The following is a 6,382-nucleotide window of genomic DNA, read 5'->3' on the forward strand; positions in this document are numbered from 1 at the left end:
TGACAGGTATGGGGCCCACTTGCCCACAGGGCTCAGGCCTTCCCAGCCCATCAGCCTGTACCACCTGTCCCAGGTGTCTGAGCAACAGAGAGTACCAGGGCCCTCTGGCTGCTCCCTTTCCCAACCCTGGCACGTCAGCCACCGAGCCTGCTGCCATGCTGCCTTGCTGCCCCTAAGGGCTCTGTCTCCACAGGGCTGGGCTGCCTGGCTGCTGCTGGCCAGGGCCAGTAGGCAGAGGCAGAGCCCGTGGTCAGCCTGGGCCCCCAGGGATGCCCAGGCCACGGTGCCGTGTCTGAGACCCCCCCTGAGACAGAGCTCTAACCCTACAGAGCTGCTTTGACCATGTGGAAGACCATCATGGGCTCGCTCAGGACTGCGGAGGCAGTGCAACTGATACTCCTGGATGTGCTGGGGAGCTGGCCAGAGCACAGCATGTGCACCTCCGATAGGGACAAAACGGGTGTCTTTGGCCTGGCTGTGAGTTTCTGCAACTGGCCTTTGCTGGCCCCAAGGCTGCCTCTCCAGCAGCTCTCCATTCTCCTTCCCCCACTGCATCTCCCTGCCTCAGGTGCTGGCCTGAAACCTGCCCCAGGGGCAGCTTCAGGCCCACCAGGCCCCATGCTCCCCCTGCCAAGGTCTCTCGGGGCCTCTCCCTGCTAAGCTTGGGCCCTGCCACACGGACACCTGGGCACTGAGCGCTGTCTCGGGGGGCTTTGTCCCTTGCAGGCAACCCTGGTGATGTGGAAGATCCTTCAGGAGGCCCCTGTCCCACGTATAGTGGTGCCACATTTCCCCCACCTGTTTGTGCATCTGCTCTTCCAAGTGTTCTTCAGCACAGAAGAGATGCCAGAGGAGGTTGATACCTTCTGGAAGCAATGCCAGGAAGAGCACGGCCTTGCCACCAGCCCCAACAGGTGCTCCATCCCACTCGTTCTGTCCCTGCCACATGGCCTGTGAAGGAGCCAGTGCTCCCAGTGTGACCTGGGCTTTGCTCTCTGCCCACAGGTTTGCAGTGCAGACCCTGAAGTCCCTGCTCTGCCTTCTCCAGTGTGAGCAGGTGGTGGTGTCAATGGAAGGCAAGCGTGGCTGGGACACGCTGCTCTGCGTTGATACCCACCACTCTGCCGTGGCTCTGCTGGCCAGGTGAGACACCCCCTTCTCCTCATTGCTCCTGGCATTTGTGCCCTGTGCCCAGGCTGTCCCACATGGTCCCCGTGGCTGTGGGCCAAAGGGACGAGGGACAGCCAAGCAGACTGGAAAAGGCTGGGAAAGGGGGTGCCCAGGAGCGGCCACATCTCAAAGGGCCCAGGTCCCCTGGCAGTGGGTGGTGGGGAAGGACAAGAACCATGTGAGTCAGTGCTGGGAGAGGCTTCCCCCCCCGGCTCAAGGTCTTAGTGACATTTTCCACCTTCCAGGGAGATGCGCCATGCATCCAGGCCCTTGTGTAAAAGGATCTTATGCTGCCTCCTTGAGATGCTCAGCAAAGAGATGCCATACTGGGATTTCCCTGCCCTGGCGTTCCTTGTGGAGGTGAGCCTGATGGCCAGCGCTGCCTGGCTGAGCAGCCTCCCAGCCCTCTGGCCTCTCGCAGCCACAGCTGCCAGGACAGTGCCCGTGCCCTGTGCTGCTGCCTGGGCCCGGCCCTGTGCGCTTCTGGGCTCCTGCCGGCCGGCCGGCTCCCCCGTCACTGCCCTGTGCCTTTCAGGTCCTCGAGTGCCTGGACTTGAGGGAATGCAGGGACAGCATCATGGATCTTGTCTTGTCATGGCACCTGCAGAGGGACCGTGCAGACATTGGCAGCCAGCTGCTCAGGGCCCTCCTCCCACTCAGGGACCATTCCCCGCTGGTGAGAAGAGGGAAGTGGCTGAAGCCGTGCAGGCAGCATGGGGCTGGGCAACGCAGTCGCTTGGCCTTGCCTGGCCTTTGGGCGCTGTGGCAGCTGCTCCCAGCTCTCCTGCCTCCCGCTTCAGCTGCCCCAGTGCTTCAGGACAGGCCTTTGGCCTCTGGGCCCTGTGGCAGCAGGGTGGCCTTTCACAAAGTCGTGTTCCACACAGGCTGAAAGAATGTGGAGCCTGACTGAAAGGCTCGTGGAGCTCCTGCGGCTCAGGATGACCACCATGCTACTGGGCTATCTGTTCCTGGATAATGGTGCCCGCATACCCAGTCCCATTGCCCTGCATTTGGCTAAGGTGTTCCTGCCACTCTTTGACTATGTAAGGCTCTGTGCCCCCAGCCACGGCCACTGGCTGCTGCCCGGACACTTGGTGCCCTGTGCAGATGCAGGCCTGTGCCAATGTGGGCCAGAACCAGCTGATGCTGAGCTCTTGCTGCCTTCCTGTTCTACAGAGTGATAGCCAGGTGCAGCAGCTCTCCATGATTGTCTTTCACACCTTGATTTCTGCTGTAGAAGAAGAAGGAAAAAAACCCCTGATGACACAGGTGTGTCAGAGCCTGCTCCCACTGCTCTTCCACTGCCATGATGAGAATCTGCGTGTGGCACAGGTGAGGACTTGTGGGCTGCTGCTGTCCCCCTGGCAGGGGGCTCGGCTGCCTCCTGCCCTGCACCTGCTGGACCGCAGCCTCCTCCAGGCTGCAGCTCCTGTGCCCTGGGCTGTGGGACCATGTCCGCATCTCTGCTGCTCTCTAGACTTCTCGGGAAACGCTGCTTTGTGCAGTCAAGTTCCTGAAAAGGAAAGATCTTGAAAAAACTGTGAAGAAAGAGAAACTCTTGAAGTTCACTGAGCTCCTGGTAAGGAGGGCCTGCATGCCCCAGCCTCAGCCTGGAGAAGGCCCCTGAGGGCGGTGCTCAGTGTGCGGGGCTGGCACCTGTGCGTGCCCCTGCCCGCTGCTGCAGCCAGAGGTCGGGCGGGCTCTTCTCCAGGCTCCCGTGGCCCCAAGCCGGGTACCCATGGAGCCCCGGCCTGGCGGGGCTGCGGGGCGGCACCGCGGCTCCCCGGGCAGCAGCCGGCCCTCTGCCCCCTGCCCTCGGGAGCCCTTGGCCAGCGGCTGCTGGCCGCGCCTCAGGGCTGTGCGAGCAGGGGAGGCCGGGGCTGGGCGCAGGCAGCGCCCGGCCCAGGGGCTGAGCCCGCGCCAACCCTTCCCTCTTGCCGCTCTCTCCAGCTGGCACAGGACAGGAGCCGAGCGGCCGAGCACCTGCGCCGGGCACTGCACTACCTGCAGAGCCCACAGGAGTCCCTGCGAGAGGCGGCCGTCAGGTTCATGGGTGAGTCCCGAGCCCGGGCTCCTCCCCGGCCCGGCCCGGCCCGCCGCAGCTCGGCCCCGGCCCCGCCTGCTGCCCCGGCAGCGCCAGCCGGGCTCGGCGCCGTGGAGCCCCCCCTGGCCTGGGCATTGCTGCTGCCGCCCTCTGGCAGCCGTGCCCTGGGGCGGCAGCGTGCGGCAAGGGCCGGGCTGAGCCCCGCCGGGCCAGCAGCCCGTGTGGCCACAGCGCCGGCAGCGCCGCTGGCAGGGAGCTGTGCCGCTGGCGCCGTGACAGGCTCTGTGTTCACAGGCATGGCCGGGCGGCACCTGAGGGGGCAGCAGCAAGAGCTGCAGCTGATCTGCACTGGTGAGTGAGGGCAGCGGGCTGCCAGCGCGGGCTGCCGAGGGCAGCTGCAAGCCCTGTCCCGGCTGCGGAGGGCTCTTCTCCCCTGGGCAGAGCACACGGAGCTTTCAGGGCCCCGTGGGCCATTCGTGGCCAGCAGCTTCTGGCTGATCCCCTTGCTCCCTGCTCCCTCCTGGCCATGGCAACAGCTGGCTGGGATGGCTCTGGCAGGGGGCTCTCCTGGGCTCCCTGCAGATCCGGCTCTGACCGTGCCTCTGTTCCTCTCTCTTGCAGCCCTTGAACGCCTGACGGAGGACACAAGCAGTGCCATGTCGCAGCTGGCACTTGAAACGCTGCATGTCCTGGGGGAAATACAGCGTGGGCGATATTCCACCATCCAGAGGCTGCAGGATCAGCTGCACAGGGCATGGAGGACTCGGCCTCGTCTTTCGGGGCTCGGCTGGCTGTGCTGCCGGAAGACTTAGGAGAAGAGCTGATCCTGGAGGCTGTCTTTGCTGGGGCAACCTGAGCCAGGGGTAATTTTCCTTTTCTTTAATATTTTTCTGTTCTTCTTTTCATTGTTTTATCTATATTGAAAATAAATAAATTATAGGGTGTAGATAATTATATATATTATTATTATTATAGATTACTGTAAATAATTATAGAATGTATTTTGATACACAGACTGCCAGGAGCTTTTCTTTGCTGCCCAGGTCTGCAGGGCAAGAGGCAGGAAAGGGTGAAAAGGGTGCTTGCGCTCAGCAGCACAGCAGGCTGAGGGGTCCTGAGGCCCTGCAGGGGGAAAAGGGTGCTTGTGCTCAGCCAGCTGCCCAGGCATGTGCAGCGGGCAAGGGGAAATGGCCAGAAGCCCCTTGGCCTTTGGTGGTTCTGCTGAAGCCTTTGGGCTGCCCACAGAGCGGCTGGGCAGAGGCCAGAGCTGCGGGGATCCCTGCCAGAGCGGTGACTGGAGATGGCCACAAGCCCTGTGCCAGGCAGGAAGCGCCATTCGTGTCCTCCTGCCCGTGTGCTGCTGGCTGCCTTGCTGAGAGCTCCCAGGTGCCTCTGGACGGGGCTGCTCTGGAGCTGCTGTGGGGCTGTGGCGCTGCTGCTGGGCAGCTTGGCCGGGCTGGGGCAGCCCCTGAGGGGCTGGGGCGCTGGCAAGCCCTGAGCAATGGGCTGTCAGAGGCCACAAGCAGCCCCCCAGCAGCCGCCTTGATCCTGACAGAGTTGACTTGCGAGAGGGATCCCGGGCACTGTGGAACTAACAGCATCAGTGTTGTTGGAAACTGAAATGCAGGGAAATCTCAGACCTTTGGTCTTGTCAGCAAAGCTTAGAATTAAACCCAGGATTTGGTCTGAGACCTTGGAAAGGGCTTCCAAACTTAGGTGCTAGAAGCGAGAATGCAGATTTCTAGTTTATAGCAGAGACACGGGGAGGAATGTTGAAGTAGAGGAAAGTTTAGAGTTTTAGAGTCCAAGATCTAAAAAAAATACAAGTAGTTAAAATGGAAAACAAGAAGCTTAGGATGCAGTGCTGTGAGTTTGTGTGTCATAACATGATTGGCTAAGGAAGCTTACACTGTAGCATGAGTCCCTAAGACGAAATATTGAAGGGTTGGCTCCAAACCACAAATATCCTTGTTGGCAGCATCTTCTTGGCCAAGAAATCCTTCAAAGCTCTTGTAACTACAAGTCTTGCGGCCCTGTGAGCCATGTGGTGGTGATGTGAGCCAAACTCACCCTTCCTGTCTGTGTAGAAGTGAAGAAAATGCAATGGCATCATGTAAAAAACTTAGAGGTCCACTCTCTAGCTCATTCCAAACTCCTTTAGCTCCTGCAGAGTGGGATTTAGCTACAAAGAGATGACAAGGACCCTTAGTGCTGCCTCTTTGACTCCACAGCAGCTGCTTTAGAATCTTTCCCATAACCCTGTGTAGTCGTGTGCCAGAAATGTATCATTTGAAGAAACCTTCCCAAGTGACTTGCATGGAGGTTTGTCTGACGAGTATTTGAGGAGAAAGCCTCCCAGCAGAGGTCTGGGCTTTGGCCTAGCTGTGTCCCCTGCTGATTGTGAAGTGTGCCATCAGCTGCAGGGCTTTCTGGGCTAAAAATATCATCAAGTCACTTGGACTTGCTCTTTATAGCCTCTAAAAGCTGGACCCAATTTTGGGGCAGATTTGGAGACCGCATCTATGGGTGCATGGAGCACCTAGGATTTTCCCAATTGCTGGGAATGGTTCTCCAGGTCCCTGGAGTATCCATTCCATCTGGTTTTGCTTGTCCTGGTTCCCTGACAGCTGGGGCCCTGGGCAGAGCCCTGAGAGCCTGGTCTGCCCGCAGGGAAGGAGAAGGAGCCCCTGGAGAAGCTGTACCGGGTGGGGATGCTGCTGCTGCTGCTGCTGCTGCTGCTGCTGCTGCTGGGGACAGCGAGGGTGACATCAAGAATGAGAAGCTCTTCCTCAGCCTGGCCACTGGAGGCTGAAGGTGATGGACTTTGATTCTGGCACCTTCTTCAAAGCCAAACTCTGCAGGGAATTTGCAGATGAGTCCCCAGCCGGGGAAATTCTGCCAGATTTGGGCATGGCCCAGCCTTGCTGGGAACCAAAGGCTCCCCCTTTGCTGGGGCAGATGCAACTCATTCTTCAGTCACTGCCCAGCTGCTTTTGGCAGGGCTGGGGCATGGGCTGGGGTGGGTACGAAATGGGAGTGGGCTCCTGGGCCTGCCAACAGCCCCCAGCACCCACCGTGCCCCGGGCTGGGCTGGGGCTGGGGCAGCCAGCCCGACACAAACCAACCCCATGGTGGGAGCAGAGGTGGGGCTCCAGAACCTGTGCACAG

The sequence above is a fragment of the Zonotrichia albicollis genome, chromosome 9 (assembly GCF_047830755.1).
Source record: "Zonotrichia albicollis isolate bZonAlb1 chromosome 9, bZonAlb1.hap1, whole genome shotgun sequence".
Lineage (NCBI taxonomy): Eukaryota > Metazoa > Chordata > Aves > Passeriformes > Passerellidae > Zonotrichia > Zonotrichia albicollis.